We start from the raw sequence: 18,465 nt of genomic DNA on the forward strand, positions 1-18,465 counted from the left end.
CTAAACCAAAATCTCCGTCTCGGAACCAGCTTTCCGGCGCTTCTTTCGGATCAGAAAAATACCTCCGTATGCAAGAGTTATGGCCAAAAAACCACAAGTAGGTCCAAAAGAGAACGGGAGAGGTGCATGCAAGGGCTGATGCAGTGCTGACGTCAGCAAGTCATGCGATTAAATTTGACGGCTTGGAGGCCGTCGCAGCAAAAAAGAGTGCCACATGGCATTGCCATGTGGCAGTATGGATGATGACGTGGCAGGGGCCACGTGGCAATGTGCCACGTGGCACGCCTGCCACGTGTCAGTCACAGAATGCGGCAGAAGACGCCACGTGTCACTGACTGTGCTGCACAGCTGGCGGGCGGAGCTGTTGGAGCCGCAGGCGGAGAACTGGCGGAGGTGGCCGCAGGGGCGGCGGAGGCAGAGGAGCCACCGGTGGAGGGCGGCGGACGGGCGGCTGCCGGGAGGAGGCCGGGCCGCGGCGGAGCGCGGGCGGCGCTGCCTGCTGCGGCCGCTGTGGGCTGCGCGCAGGTGGCGCGGCGGCGGCACTGCCGGAAATGTATATTTCTTTTTAAAAAAAATCCGCGCTGCGTCCGTACGACCGTACGGCAGACTCCTAGAGGCCTAAAAAAATTGCCAAAATTGCCTTGTCTCCAAAAATGAAAAGCTTTATATGAATCCTGACTGCAAACGGCCTTCCGGATCCAATGGTGATGTCCGTTTGGGCTAAAAGTGCTCCGAAAAATTGTTGATCCCCTGATTTGAAAAAAAATTGCACAAACAAACTAGGGTTTGTGACTTCAAATCACGGCTTCAAAATTTCTTCAACGAAGCTGCAGCAGGAAGGCTCTGATACCATGTTGGAGTTGAGGAAAGCCAACTCTGAAGACGCCAAGATCACCTGCATGCAAACCTATCAAAGAGAAGCCATAGAAGGGGAGGAGCATGGAGCACGGGCAAAAACCCTAAACGGACATGAGAGCCATCATAATGCAAACACAAGAAGAAATGTATTTACAATAAGAAATGATGTTGTTCGATATTCAATATAAAAATACAAAGAGGAGAGCTCGAATATAAAGAGCTCATGGAAGCTTGTAGAACAAGCTAGAAGGTGGTAGAAGATAAGTGTGACAACTAGAAGGGAACAAACTCCCGTGTTGTCACCAACTAACCACAACACGCATTAAATATGAAATATTAAATAAATGCATGACCTAAGTAAGCTTAAGTAATAGAATAAATAATTAATAATTAATTATTTACTCTAACATGAACTATAGTACTGATATCTTCCTTCCAGTATTTGATTGCAACATTCTTTTCAATCATCAATGTTCTTGTACAATCCATGATGGATCAATTTCTTCTTTTAGCTATACCGTTATGTTGACGAGTACTAGGAGATGATACTTATCTTCTAATCCCTCTTTCAATGCAAAAATTATTAAATTCATTGGAGATGAATTCACCACCTCTATCTGATCTTAAACATTTTAATCTCCTTCCAATTTCTTTTTTCAACTCTTTCCAGATACCACTTGAATTTTTGAAAAGCTTTAGATTTTTCTTTTAGATACATTATAGTCATCATTATAGAATAATCATCAACAAAAAGAATGAAAAACTTTTCTCCACCATAACACTCTATTCTAATAGGTCCACATAAGTCTATATGCACAAGTTCTAAGACTTCTCCTAACTGATAGTTCTTTCTTTTAAAACTAGTCTTTCCCATCTTACTAATTTGGTAGTTTTTGTATAGACCCATATCAGGCTTCTTCAAACTAGGAATATCTCTCACTCTTCTATGTTTCCCTATCTTAACCAGATTATCAAAGTTTACATGACATAATATTTTGTTCCATAACCAGCTTTCTTCTACTTGAGCAATGAAACATGAACTTTCACTAAGATCAAGATAAAATAGATTACCTTTTGTTTGCTTGCCAGATCCAACCAGATTTCCTTTTCCATCTATTAGTTTGCCTATCCATCCATGAATTCTACCTTGAATCCAATGTTATTTAACTATGTCACACTTAGTGGATTATTTTTTAGTCCTTCAACCCAATAAGAATTGTCACATACAAGTGCCTTTGTCAAAGAAATATATCCTTTTCCTTTTATGTTACAAGGTTCACTGTTTCCAAATCCCACACTACCTCCATCATAATATTCCATATGCTCAAATTTGGTTTTGTCTCTAGTCATATGGTGTGAACAACTAATATCAATAATCCATGTATCATTTTTGCTAACATGAGAGATAAGTGCCATTTTATCTTCTTCATCATCACATTCATCTTTTACTATAATATATATTATTTCATCTTCACTGTTATCATAATCTCTAGCCATAGAAAAAGATTTCTTACCTTTTTCCTTGTAGTTCTTGTAGTTCTTGGAATCCTTCTTGCTTTTGGCCTTAATTTTTTTCTTTTCATCTTTCTTTTCTCTATTTGGATAGCTTGTAGCAATGTCACCAACTTCTTCACAAGAAAAATAGATCAGAGGAACTTTACCATTGTACTTTCCTCTACCTTTGGAATACTTCCTTGCGAGTAGGGCTTCAACAACTTCAAGATCACTATATAAGCTTTCTTCTATTTCTTCTTCTTCACTTCTTGATTGATTGGACTTTTATTTCTTAGTCTTTTTCTTGAGTGAGAGTTCAGCTTCAAATGTAGATTCTATAACTTTTGAATTAGGAACATAGTTGTCAAAGTTGTCTAACTCAAAAGCTATCAATCTTCCAGCTAGAGGATCCAAAGATATTTTATTATTTAGATCACTTCTCATTTCTTGAATAGTAGATACTCTAATTGCATAAATAGGAAGAAGAGTTATAATTACCTTGCTTACAACTATTTTTTCTTGAATGTCTCCTCCATATGCTATGATTGCAGTCAAACTTTCTTTGATTCTTTCCACATATTTTTCAATGTCCACATCTTCTCTCATTTTCATCTGATCAAACTAACCTCTTAGAATTTAAACCTTAGCTCTTCTTATATTGTCATCTCCTCTATATATGTCTTTAGTTTGGTCCACATTTCATGAGCTATTTTACAATCTATTATTTCATCAAATTCAACATATCTAAGAGCAAATGCAATATCAATCATCATGATGTTATGATTCTTCTTTTCAACAATATCTTAAACTGATAATATTCTAGTGGGAGTCTTGTATTTAGCATCAATATATTTACAACCTAAATCATTGATAGTAGTCAAATGTAACCTCATAAGTCCTTTCCATGCTACAAAATTATCTCTATTCAACTTGGGAATTTCTATTCTATAAGACATCTTGATATTTAGCTTATATCCTTGAAACCTTCTTTGCAAACACCAAAAGCTCGGATACCAACTATTGAAAATGTACGAGGAGTAACTAAGAGGGGAGGAGTGAATTAGTTACCACTATAATAAATCTCAGATCTCTTTAGATGTTAGTACAAAATAAAATTTGAAAATTGAATACTATTGATGCTCGACAAACACACATAAAATGTTGTAACTCGATAAATACTAAGTATGCTCGATAAGTACTTAACATGAAAATCTTAGATGTTATCTATGATTACCATTATTTTAACTTAGACACAAGCACATAAAATAAAATAGCATGAACACAATTGACACCAGGATTTAACTTGGAAACCGAATTCAAGAAAACCACCAATTGTAACTAATTTCTATTTTCACTTTTCTAAAGTGAGCCCTATTAGGAGCCAACCCTGTTAAAGGATACAAAGCACACTGTTAGATGTGACCCTTTTAAATGATTTAATCACCCTATTAGGAGTGGCCTTGTTAGAGGTCTTTAGACAATTCAATAGAACTGCTACCTTTTTAGAGGTTTTACAAATAGATATTAAGCCAACTTTGTTAAGAGATTTAGATCACTACTGCAATGGTTAGAGAGTAACAATGAGATGATCTAATTAATGATGCAACTAAATTACTAGTTATAGATCTCTATTCTGGCTTGTACTTGATCCTTCCTAATCAAATATATCTTTTCAACTACACAAGGATATTCTATTTATCCTTTTGATTCATTTCCTTACTAAATCATTAGATCTTCAAAATCTTCCATGCATTCACACTCTTTCACACTTTCAAACTCTCAACTTGACCTTATACTTATATTATTCATATTGTTAAGTTAGATCATATAGAACATAGAATAACTAATATTCATCACCTCAATGGAATAGAACCAATAGATAAATTAATTAAACTCAATATGCCAAAATAAGAAAATTCTTCATTAGCTGACCCTACTCAGTTGACACTAACTTAGAAATGATTTTTCTATGTTAACCAAGTGAACTCAATTAACACTACATACTTGTGAAGATCTTTTGGTAAGTGAGTGAGCTCAGTTAACATTGGTTCCATCCAACATTTGCTTCATTAACTGAGTGAGCTCATTAACACTCATCTTTTATAAACTTTCCTTTGATGCCTAAGTAAGCTTGGTAGACACTACCTTATAAACTAGGCAGACATAGGAATGCTTGTAGATATAGGAAACTATCTTCACTACCCTAGTGGGCTTAGCATGCACTAGCTGATAATGATATGACATTTATGTAACATCAAAGATAATACACAATTAATCAATTGTATGCAACAGTAGAATTGATTTTGCCAAGTGAATCATTTCATAATGCTAATCTAAATTATGAAACTAATGGAAGTTATATTGGCATCTTACCTTATGAAAATGGAGATGAAAATATGGTATATGATAGAGGTAAGAGGTTTTGAAGTTGGGTGGCCTAGGGCCATCATTTGTAAAGTTTAGGTGTAGTTTTCATTTCTTTTAGTAAGCTCTTTGAGAGTTTTGTTTGAGTGGTGTTCTTCCTCTAGAGACCTAAATCCTTTACATGTGTACAAGCAACATGTATCCCTAGATAGAGACATTCATGGGACTCAAAATTGCATCACTAATTTGAGTACCATTTTAAACTTTGAGTCGATTTGAGTCCCTATAAGAGATTTTTTGTGCTTGCATACATGACTATCCTTTTGAGGTGTATGAAGTGTTTAATGTTTAGAAAAATTTGCATTAAGTATGTACATGCATCTTGTATTGATAAATTGCAATTCTGAGTCAATCCATGAAGTTTTGTTTTGAGCAATGTCCAAATATGCACTTTTGCCTAAGTTTCAAACAATGACAAGAAACCTAGTTTGAATTTGAATATCTTGCACCTAGTTATGTTTCATGATGCATTTCTTTGGGAATTTTTAGTATGCATGTCCAAGAACCTATGTTTATGTTTTCAAGTCATTTTAATATGTTTTGACTAGGATTTGAATCCCTCAAAGTTGGTTTTTTACTATTGTCATGCTGATGTAAATTCTTCAAAATTCTAGGAGGCCTTGTTTGACTAGTTGTAACTTTGACCAAGTTGACTAAAATGAGAAAATTACTTTTTCATTTCATTCTAGGAATTAGATAGATGATATTTTTCAGATTTGAGTTATGATGAATCCATCTAACTAGTTTTCAAACACAATTCCAAATGCAATTTGTAAAATTTTACTAGTGTCTAAATTGTAGATTGGTCAGTAGCCCTATTCTAGATGTTATAAATCTAAATCTATGATTTTCTAAACCAAATGGATTGTACCACTATGTCCTACTCTAAAAATTCTTTAGGTGTGCCATTTTTCAAGTCTTGACTAGTCTATTTTCACACTTTCTGAGGTCCATTACATTTGTGAAAATCACTCTTGTACCACTATTCCTAGTCCTACAATTCTGAGTATCCCATTTTGTATGCTTGCAAAATGCACCCTATTATATCTCATAATCCAAAATCATAGATTTATACTCTCCCCTTACAGTGAACTAATGCACCCATTTTCGTGCCCTCAAATGTTCGGTTGACCTATTTTCAAAGCCAAAACCAAATGTGATTTATTATTTTCTAACATGTTTTTTTTCAAATAGTTTCATGAAGGAAACTTTGACTGTCAGTATCTTTTGACCCAGATGTCATCATGAGACAAAATCTAACAAGGTTTGAGAATGTGGAGTAAAGAATCATCATCTTTATTTTTAGGGCTTAGTCAAATTTTCAAGCTAGTCAAAGGACCCCTTGGCATGAAATTGACAGTTTGCAAGAGAGGTTAAAAAGAAGTTTTAAAGGTTGAGTGAATGATACAAATTGATTTTAGTCAGTGTTAGATTTTCATTAGATCAATTTGAGATTTCAAGTGTTTTAGTTCAAAAAAAAAAAAAGCTAGGCCCACTTTGGGGCCAGACTAAATCCATCAGATTACCAAAAGGGGTGGAATCTTCTTGATCAGAGGGATGTTATCAAAATATACACTTATCATCAAGATATTGGTTTCATAAGATGCTATAGTCTTCTTTAAAGTTTGAAATGGTCAATAGGCTCCAATGTTTCAAAGGTGAACTTTTCATCATTATGGATTAAATAGACATAAAAGGATGTGTCTCCAATATTCAATAAAGGTTTTTAATATACAAGGGAAGTTCTAAAAGCTCATTGTTGGATTCAACTTTATTAATGGTTTTCTTATGGAAACATTCCTTAATGTTTTATTCTAAGAGCTTCTCATTCGATGAGACAAGATTTTAGTCTAAGTTGTTAATTTGAGTCAACACTTGAGAGCTTCCATCATTAAAACCTTTTCTTGACCCATGTACAAAATGGCACAACTTGTATATAAATTAGTGCCCATAGTTTTTAAATAAAAGGTGTAGCACTATGTGCCTATAAGGCATTGAAGGATGAAATGGCACCAATCAAGGACAATGACAACATATTTTACTCCTTTTCAGTACAACAAGCACAAAATTAAAATGTGTACGAACCTTTTGGCTTTTAGTGAGGCATTTTTCCATAGGCAATATTTCCTATCTTAGTGACACTTCGAAGGAAAGTGTTTTCATTTTAAATGAAAGAGACACTTCTAGGCAACACAACAATGGTACAACACCTAGGTGAGGGCTTACTTTGAAATTGTGAATTTCAATGCATACAAATTAAAAACCTCCAGAGACCATCTACATGATGGTTTTGAAGAAGAGTTTGAAATAAATGTTGGAATGTAATTGAAAACCACATATCTCTTAAAAAATAGAGACAAACATCGATGAACCTGAATGGACATTCGTTAAACATGAACCATGAATTGATGATACCTAATGAAATGGGGCCAAATATCCTCTAACAAGTACACATGAATGATCAACTCTATGTAGTGCTTCATCCCACAAATAACATGGACCAAGTATGTTGGGAGTTGCTCATAGCTAAACCAATACACAATGCTTGAAGATAGATGAGGTAGGGACATGGCCATGTGTGGGTAGAGTCATCATGCAAAAGGAGAGCTACATATAGACCCTTAGATCATTAAAAATTATCTTCCTTTGATCCATGAAGATCCTTAGATGGCCAAGTGGCTCCCCATAGCAAAGATTTTTGTTTCAAATGTAATCATCATGAAGCCACACAATGGAATGATGGAACAAAGATATGGTAAAGTAATCTAATCCCTCTTTTTTCACAAGTTGAAAGTCTAAATCATGGGGATTGTTCCCAATCTACAACAAGAGAATTAGATGGATGGTTTTCTCAATGTGCATCAAACCATAAAGAGTAATGTAAGCAGTTGAAACACCTTTTTTGGGCATGTGTTAGTATGATTGAGAACACATTTTCATCACTCATTTTAGAGGATAGTCTAGCTATGGAAATCAATGGTGAGGTCAATACCACTAGTAAAGTATTTTTTCTCTTGGCCACTAAGATACACACAAAATTATTATTTTTTTATCATGATATTTACCCTCTGAGATTAATTGTACTCATCAAGTATAACTTGTGACTAGTGAAGAATTTATGTGGTTTTTCTCCTTTGCAATGGGAGATTGTGTTGAGATTGACATTTTTTTTTTGAGTTTGTTTTGGGGCAACTGGGGCATATAGGAAAAATGTTATGTTTTGTTTGTCCCACATTCTTCCTTTGGACTAGTTTTAAACCTTTTAAATACACTAGTGCATTATATGTAATTGTCTTAGCAACATTCCTTATGGACAAGAGGTAAGTTCACAAGTGATCCCATAGGGCTAGTCTAATGGAAAGAAAATATTTTGAACAAAAATACATGCCTAGATATGATGACATGGACCCAAGAAATGAATGGAAAGATGACACATGGTAGCCATATAGACAAATCATAGTGTGATATGTGGCAACCTAATGATGAATGACAAGGTGACACATGGTACTTGCTTCCAGACTGGCAAGGATTCAAAGGTAGCTAAGTTGGAAGGGTTGACACTTGGTGCAATGTCATGTAACGTGATATTATCACAAAGTGGGTGGGAGATGGTGAATCATCATGAAAGAATGTTACAAGGTGATATGTGGTAGGGTAATGACATGGCACATGTGATGTGGCATGTAATTTGAAAAGGTGAGCTAGCAAAAGAGAACATGTGTCATGATGTCACATTATTGCAATGACATGGTGAAGTGCTGATAGTATATGTGAGAATATGATAGTGAAACATGTGGCAAAGGTGGTGGTGTATAGGTTCATAAATCAACACTCCAGATTGATCCACATGGCAGAAATTAATGGGCAGTTCTCATAAATTCACAAAATGAAGATGCTCACTCGTTAAGAAATGCAAAAATATGAGAATCAATTAGATGACAAAATGTGGGAGCATGTCAAAGATAGGAGAATAATTAGCAAACCAATTAGGAGGCACCACATGGTGCCTACATGGTAGAGGGGTCCATGTTGTGATGATGTGGTGACTAACAGGGTATTATGGACCAATGAGAAGGTGACACATGGAAATGATGTGTTAAAGAGTTGAAACACACACTAACTTGTTAGGATGATAGTAAAAAAAATTATTCAATCAGTGACTTCCATGTGTTAGGCCTAGTCAAATAGGTTTGACCTAAATTCAAGATAAGAGGGAAAATATGAAAATATCATAACATCAATTTTTTTTTATTGTATTCCCCTTCTAAATGTGTAGAAAATCATTTAAATAAAAATAGAATATATTATAAAGTTTTTGAATTTAGCACAAAGGTAAGTTTTTCGCAAATAATTTAAACCTATATATCATTCTACAACTTGGATTTTCAAATAGATGTCTAGGGAATTATTCTTAAGAGAATACAAGACTATCATATATCGACAAAAAGCCCTCAAAGTCTAGTTTCTAGATTTGCCATTTTTTCCTACATAGGTATTAGTGGGTAAATATTATGCTATGGTTTTTCTAAGGTGCTCCTAACACAACTGCATTCTAGTACAAGCAGTTCATTTTTAGTTTATGATAAAATAGTGAAGTGGGTGGGTGTCAAATTTGGAGAGGGCCTTTATAGGGACATTATTTTTCCTCCAAAGTTTTGTATTGTATATTTTGGAAATTTTTGGCATCAAATTTGATAAGTTTATTAGAAAGGATATTTTCTCATCATTCTAGAGATATTTCCAAAGTTTTTTAGGTAGAATGATGAGGTCTAATTCGATTATCAGTTCTAGGGAGATGAAAGATGTTTTGCAATAGAATTGTATGGAGATTCAAGTGGGCAAGTGTTAATTATAGATGAAATCTAGGATTCCTTCCTCATCTATATCTTTCTTTCTTCTCCCATTGTATAGGGGTTGTTCTAGTCTATTGAGTAGAGCTCTAGTTATGAATCCATCATTCTTCAACATTTTCTCTCTTGTATGAAAAACAAAAATAAATATAGAGTTTAATTTTTCTCTATTTGTGTGTTTTATGACTTTGTAAAGATTTAGATATATGCTTTGAATTGGTACCACATGGATGAATCTAAAGGTCTACCCGTCTAGGTTTTGAAAAGCCTAAAGTGGAAGGAGTTCAACCATATAGCTAGCCTAGGTTATTCAAAAATTGTGTCTATCATAGGAGATAGCTACCCTTAGATGAAAATTGCCACATCACCACCTCCACTACTTGTAGCACTATTTCATTTTCAAATACACAATTAGCACTTCACCATGTCATCATGACACATGTCCTCTTCTTCCATCTCACCTTCTTGAACTATGTACCACATCACGAGTGCCACATCATCCCCTTTCCACATGTTTCCTAGTTGTATTATCACATTATAACTCACCATCTACCACCTACTTTGTGAGAATGTGACATTGCAGAATGTCGTGCCAAGTGTTAGCCTTGCTAGCTTAGTTGCCTTAGGATCCATGCAAGTTTGGAAGTGTGTGCCATGTGTCATCTTGTCATTTGTCATTGGGATGCCATGTGTTAGACTATGATTTTTCCATCTAGTTGCAACATGTCATCTTTTCATTCAGTGCTCAGGTCCACATTGTCATCTAGGTATGCATTTTTGTTCAAAATATTCTCTTTCAACTAGACTAGCTCCGTGAGCCCACCTATGAGCTTACCTCTTGTGCATAAGGCATGTCTCTTAATTAAATATAATGTTCTCATGTATTTAAAATGTTTAAAACTAGTCCATAGGAAGAATGTGGGACAAATGAAACATTGCATTTTTTCCTATTTGCACCTAGCTGCCCCCAAATAGATCCCAAAATAACATGTTGATCTTGAGAGAAATTCCCATTGCAAAGGAGAAATACCATATGAATCCTCCACAAGTAACACTTGATGAGTATATCTAATCTTAGAGGGTAAAAATAATGATGGAAAAAATGTAGAAAAACTAAGAAATACAATAGATATTTTCACACATGTCTCAATTGTTGAGAGGAAAGATATTTTATTGGTGGTATTGACCTCAACATTGATTTCCATAAATAAACTATCCTCTAAAATGGGTGATGAGAATGTGTTTTGAATCATACTAACACATGCTTAACAAAGGTGTTTTGATTTCTCATAAAGGTCTTAACTCTTTATGGTTTGATGTGAATTGAGAAATCCATTGATGCATTGCAAGACAAGAGAATACCCAAAGGAGATATCCTAGCCCTAGCAAATAACCACTCAACAAATAAACAACAAGGAAATGAAAATGCAAGATCTGATACTAAATCATATCTCTTTATTCATATAATAACTATTTACAAGCAATATGCCCAGCTATAAGGCCTTTTGAGTTATGGCCAAATACAACAACAATTATAATAACAGTTCTACAAGATCCAATCTAAACCCTAGCTAGTCTAGATCTATAGCATAATAGAAATCTAGTAGAAACCTCCAAGATATCAACTTGTGTTCACAAGACACCATGCAACCTTCTTGTTTCTAAACTATAGCCTCTAGCTCCTTAATCCAAACTCACAAGTCTACCACAATCCTACTATAAACTACCTCATATTTAGCACTCTATCCATAGACTTAGGAAAACTCATCCTTTAGCAATTCCATGTTGAAATTAGGATCCACTCCCTTTGAATGAATGACTAAAGGACTCTACAAGAGCCCTTACTTATACTCAACTAAGCCACAATTCAATCTAGTAATTAAAAATTAAATCAACCTCTAGAATTAAATGCATATTTCAGCCACAAGTCAACTCACAAAAAACATTCAATACAAAATGTTAACCCTCTCATTAACCTAAAGTTAACACGTGATAACTGCACAAAAATAGTTAGGACAAGCCCCAAGTTTACAACTAGGATTAAATACACATAATAGAGACGACCAAGACCATGCATAGGTCCACACAAACTCCTAGATCAATCCACATCATGATCAAATGCAAAATGAACTTAGAACTCCAATCAACACCAACAGACTACCAAGTGATATCAAACTCCAAATCATCACCAAGTTCCCACAACCATTGCCAAGTTCCAACACATACCAAGCAAAAAAAACCATGGCAAGCTCCAAGGCCATGCCAAGCTCCATAGACCATGTCGAGCTCTTAGATCATGTTGAGCAACAATTAAAGAACCTTCCAAAGCAATTGCTAAGCCTCCTCCCATGAACTCTAAAATAGTCATCGAGAAAACCCAAGATGCTCCTACATCAGACTCCCCAGGTAAAAAAAAAAAGTGTGGCCCAAACTTTGATGCCCAGAGAAAGATAAACAACTATCTTCATCTTCACTAAAGGCCTCTACTCCAATAGGGACAAGAAAACCAACATGAAAATCATCCACATTTGCATTACTTTGTCAAACACCAAAATCTCAACCATCCAATGAGCATGCTCACTCCTAGGAACAAAATGAACATAATGCTTCATTAACAACTCCTCATCCATAGCAACAACTAGGGAATCCACACTAGCAACAAAAAACTCCACATCAAAGCAATATGTAGATCTTCATCAACACATGCCAGACTCACAACACCAATAATCTCATTGTTCACAACAAGATGCTCTACAATATGCAAGTCACCAACAACAACAACAACCAGATCATCCAGGACTGAGTGCTCTATTATCTCCATTTAGACTCAACCAAATGATCATGAAAAACAATTTATATCTTAGTATCAATAAGGTTTTTGAATGTCCTTAGCAAAAACCTCAAGTTTCTCTATAGGTTCTGCATCAGACTCCTCAAATTGATCAACAAAACCAAATTATTCCACCTTGACCTTGCCATGCCATCTTCTCTCTTGAATAATTATCTTAACAAGCATGACAACTCTCTTCTAAATTAGTATACTCCAACTCCACAAACATCTACAAAATTCTTTCCTCACCCTGTACTTAACTTGATTAGCTAAACTAGCTTCCAACTGAGTAGCTATCTCGAAAAACCTCCTCTCCACCACATCACTGAGATTCACAATCATCCTAGGGTCCAATCCTCTTAGATCCATCTTCCAAGATTTTCATAAAGCCTCTGCAACAAATCCTTCCCATGCTCCTTTTGATAAAACTAAATTGTTTGCAAGTCAAATCACAACCTGCTACCTCACATGAACAATCATGAACCACATCATAAGTCTAGGAACATGGATCTACAATGCACAAAATCTCTATGGTCATGCCTCAACAAGATTAGTCTTCCATCTTTGTAGCCATCAATCCATCTACAAGCCCTCTAAAATTTGCAAGTTAGAACCACAATCTAACACCTTGCAACCAAGAGATCTAAGGCTCTAGAAAGAAAATCCACCACCAGATCGAGATCTTTTTAGATTTAATTCTCCAACCCAAGTCCTAGTGTAAATTACCACAACTTTGGTGATCTATCTACACTCTCAGGAACACCCTTCGCTATGATACCACCTAATGTAGTGCAAGGTAGGAGAATCCCCAAAGGAGATTTCCTAGCCCTCAACAAATAACCACATAGTAGAAACACAATAAGGCAACAATAATGCAAGATCTCATACCAAATCACAATTATTTATTCATTTAATAACTATTTACATGCAATCTATGTGACTATAAGGTGTTCTGAGTTATGGCCAAATACAACAACAATTGCAATTATAGCTCTACAAGATCCCTCAAGATCTAATCCAAACCCTAGCTAGTCTAGATCTATAAGATAATAGAAATCTCATAGAAACCTCCAAGATCTCAACTTGTGCTCACAAGAGACCAAGCAAGCTCTTTATTTCTAACTATAGCCACTAACTCCTTAGTCCAAACTTGCAACTCTACCACAATCCTACTTTAAACTACCTTACATTTGGCACTCTATTCATAGACTCAAGAAAAATTTCCCTTTAGCTATTCCATGTTGAACTTAGGATCAAATCCCTTTGAATGAATGAATCACTGTATGAATGAATGACTAAAAGACTCCACTAGACAGCTTATACCTAGCTAAGCCACAAGTCAGCCTAGCAATTAAAAACTAGATAAAACCCTTGCATTAAATGCATATTTAAGCTACAAGTTGACTCACAAAAAACATTAAATATAAAATGCTAACCCTCACATTAACCCAAATTTAAAATATACAAAAATACTTAGGATAAGCCCCAAGTTTACAACCAAGATTAAGTGTACATAAAAGAGATGATCAAGACCACACATAGGTCCACACAAACTCCCTTATCAATACACATCATGATCACATGCAAAATGCACATAGAACTCTATTCAACACCAATAGACTACTAATTGACAACAAACTCCAAAGCATCATCAAGATCCCATAAGCATTGTCAAGTTCTAACACATGCCAAGATCCAAAGTTCCAAGACCATACTAAGCTCTCAAAGTATGTCGAGCACCAGTCAAAGAACCTTCCAAAGTAACTACCAAGACTCCTCCCATGAAATCCAAAATAGTCACTGAGAAAACCCAAGATGCTCCTCCATCATCCATCCATCTAATTCTCTTCCTATAGATTGAGAAAAATCCCCATGATTTAGATTCTCAACCTATGAAAAAAGAGACATTATCCTGCTTTACCATATTTTTGTTCCATCATTCCATCATGTAGCTTCATGATAATTATGCATAAAATAAAAATCTTCACTATGGGGATCCACTCAACCATCTAAGGATCTTTTATGATCAAAGACAAATCATTTTGCATGATCTAAAGGTTTTTATGTAGCTCTCCTTTTGCATGATGACTCTACCCATGCATGCCCACATCCCTACATCATTTGTCTTTGATCATTTACTATTGCTTTAGCTATGAGCAGATCCCAACAAACTTGGTCCATGTTATTTGTGGGATAAAGCACTACCTGGAGCTGACCATTCATGCATACTTGTCAAAGGATATTTGGCCCCATTTCATTTAGAGATCATTGATCCATGGTTCATGTTTAAATAATGACCATTCGAGTTCATCAATGTTCATCTCTGATTTTGAAGAGATATGCCATTTTTAATTACATTCCAACTTTTATTTAAAACTCTTCAAAACCATCATATAGATGGTCTCTATAGGTCTTTAATTTATGTGCATTGAAATTCATAATTTCAAAAATTGGTCTTCACCTAGGTTTCATACCATTGTTGTGTTGCCTAGATTGTGTCCTCATCAGAAACACACAGTGGGATGACCCAATAAAAAAAATCAATTGTTCAAGGAACTAAAGATACAAATTGGGGTGGAAGCCTAACCTCACATAATGGATAATAATTTAGATACTTCTGATCAATTTTCTAGTGAGTGTATTGGCAATAAGTTTTAGCAATAGAAATCATTCCTATGGCTATAGATATGGAGATGGGTCATTCTCACTCAATTTTAGTCAGACTTCTTTGAGGAAATTTTAAATTCCCCCCTCTATTAATTAACACCTTCTAAAGAAGAGATTACAATACATATCATATAAAAAAGTTAGAAATTGGTCTCAAAGGAAAAGCCATTATTGTGATGTACCCTAACAAGTGTGAGAACTAAGAATTCCTTCATGCATTTAATCAAGAAAATGACCTCCAAGATGAAAATCTAATTTAGCCCCAACACTAAATCCTCACTAATATTTGATCTACTCACTTCAAAAATTGACTTCAAGGTGTGAGATATGATAATTTATCATCATTGAATGGTAACCTTTGTTTAGTAAAATAACTAATAAAATTTTCAATGATTTGAATAGTATATCATATTAAATTGAAAACCTCAACCATGATGAAAACATCTAACTCTAAATGTTCATTTGTGAACATGAGTAATAGGATCATCAAATAAATTCCTTATCATTAAAATTGTTCTTCAAAACCATATCATGCAATCAAAAACACTTAATGAATTGGATGCATTCCTTTTGGTGTTGCTTGCTTAATAAAAAGATCTAAGTAATGGTATTATCTCCACTACTTAAAAAATAAGAATATAATACAATGAGTCAGGTCCTAGAGTGGGTTGGGCTAAAAAAATTCAAATTGAGACACCTGACCCTTTGAACTAATCAATTTGACTCAATGCATTGACTAAAATTGAATTCGTTCATTGATTGAACCACATAACTCATTTCCAACTTTTTATAAACATGTTACCTTTTGTGTCAGGAGGTCTTTGAATATGGATTTAAAATTGACTAAGTCTTGAGACTTTTTATTCATGTCATTTGGTGAAAATCATTTTACTCCACAAAAATCTCACTTCATGATGATCACTCAGTCAAAATTTATTAACACTCAAAATTGTACTTTTCAAACTTCCTACGAACAAACATGCTAGAAAACAATAAAATACATTCCAATTTAGCTTTGAAAATAGGTCAAATGGACAATTGAGGGATTCAAAATTGGGACATTAGTTTATTGTCATATATCAAGTATAATTCTATGATTTAGGCTTAGGAAGAATAATTGGGAAAATTTGGCATCTGTGTGAAGTCGAGTTCTTAGAATTGCAGAACTAGGAACACTACCAGAACATTGATTTTCACAAAAGGAATGGACCTAGGAAAGTGTGCAAACAGATTCCTTAAGAATTGAAAATTAGCACACTTAAAAGTATTTTTAGAGTAGAACATAGTGGTATATATTTTTTGGATCAAATAATCATAGATTCAAAGTTATAACATCCCGAAAAAGACTACCAATCAATCTGTACATTCAGACACTAGTAAAACTTTAGAGGTTGCATTTAAAATCATGTTTGAAAACTAGTCAAATGGATTCATCGTGTTCTTAAATCTGAAACATAGCAATTTTTTGACCCCTAGAATGTAATGCAAAAATAATTTTCTCATTTTGGTCAACTGGGTCAAAGTTATAATTGGTCAAATAGGGCTTCCCAAAACTTTGAACAATTTGCATCAGCATGACAACAATAAAAAAACCAACTTTGAGGGATTCAAAACCTAGTCAAAACATATCAAAATGACCTTAAATTGGAAACATTGGCTCTCTAATATGCATACTAAACATTCTCAAAGAGGGGAGTCATGAAACTTAGTTGGGTGCAAGATATTCAATTGTAAACTACACTCCCTATCATTGTTTGACACTTCGGCAAAAATGTAGATTTAAGCAATGCTCAAAATGAAACTTTACAAAATGACTCAAAATGATAAATTATCATCATGGGACACATGCACATATTAAATTTAATGTGTTAGAAACATGAAACACTTCATAGGGGCTCAATTTGACTTGGTTTTCATAATGGTACTCAAAACATTTCTCTCAGGTAAAATTTCACTTAATTAATTATTTAAATGCTACATGAACATTGTAGTCACTTGGTGAATATTATCTTCCCTCTGTAACCTTGTTACTTGATAAATCTTATATATCTTATTACATGATTGTAAAATTAATTAAACCAATATTACATTATCACTATCTAGCTCATTCAAGTGCCCATTGAATACCATACTTAACAAATCTATCTTCAACATATTTTCTTCAAATCCTCTCCATTAATCAAATCCTCTTCCTCAATCAAATTGGTATAGTACTTTACTAGGTTATCATAATATCTAATCAACTATGACTTGACATCAATGACAATATAACAACTGATCAATATGCATCTTTTACATACATTCATACCATTCTTAGTTGTAATATCATTTGGGACTAACAAGGGTATTTTCTTTATGTATGGTTTGAAACATAACCATTTCAGTGTTATATATATTTTGACAAGGTATATCAATTATGGTTTACATAAAAGACTTGCATTATCAAAGATAAATATGGTAAATTGATTAGTATTAGTACAAGGACAATAGGTAATGTATTTTAGATAACCATACTAAAATAACATGTTTAGTTTCTAAAGTGGATGATAGTTGGTTATGGCATAAGAAATCTTTTCATGAAATTTTAATGAACATACATAATGACAAAACATTCTTTCTCATAAACAAGTAAAATTCATAATACACAATTTATATCATTTCAATTCTAGATTTGTTTGTAATGAATCCAAATAACTTTTAGCCAATTTTCAAGAAAACATTCAAAGTGAAGTTCATACACAACATTAAATAATATTTCTACTATTATAACTTATTTTGGAAATATCTCTTAAAACCCAAAATTACAACAATAAGGATCAACATGTGATCTTTTAAAATATAGTAGCTTTACAAAGACTTGTGATAAACCATATTGTAAAGACCAACATAATATGCCATCTTCCATGGTTTTTCCTTCAATGCAAATACACCCTTAAACCTATAGAAACAACAAATCAAACCATGGAGAGCTCACCTCCTAACCTAGGTCTCTATAAGGCTACCCATTGAGCTTTGAGCTTACACAACAAGTTACTATAGAAACACAATACAATGCATGAAGGTGTTCCTAAATTATGAGGAGAAACCAAACATAGAAATCAAATTTCCCTCACAAGGCATAGAAAAAAAATACTATTTCTCAAAAAAATCCTCCCATTATCACCCCAAAGTGCAAAACAATGTATTGGAACTTGAAGCCTGTTGGTGTTTGAAACTACTGAGCAACAAAATGCTCAATATCACAATGAAATTACTCACACAATCTAAGGATTAGCCATTTCCTAGTAGCAATTACATGAATAAACTTTTGACCCAACTTCAACAAAACTAGAAATGGTTTTC

The 18,465-nt window shown here is 34.4% G+C and overlaps 1 pseudogene; it reads left to right on the plus strand.

The window, feature by feature from the left end:
* Positions 1 to 306: 306 nt before the first annotated feature.
* Positions 307 to 18,465, plus strand: part of LOC149575081 (eukaryotic initiation factor 4A-6 pseudogene) — a 158,485-nt pseudogene continuing 140,326 nt past the window's right edge.

Source organism: Cupressus sempervirens, chromosome 2 (assembly GCF_028749045.1).
Source record: "Cupressus sempervirens isolate cs-2001-9-10 chromosome 2, ASM2874904v1, whole genome shotgun sequence".
In the NCBI taxonomy this organism is placed as follows: domain Eukaryota; kingdom Viridiplantae; phylum Streptophyta; class Pinopsida; order Cupressales; family Cupressaceae; genus Cupressus; species Cupressus sempervirens.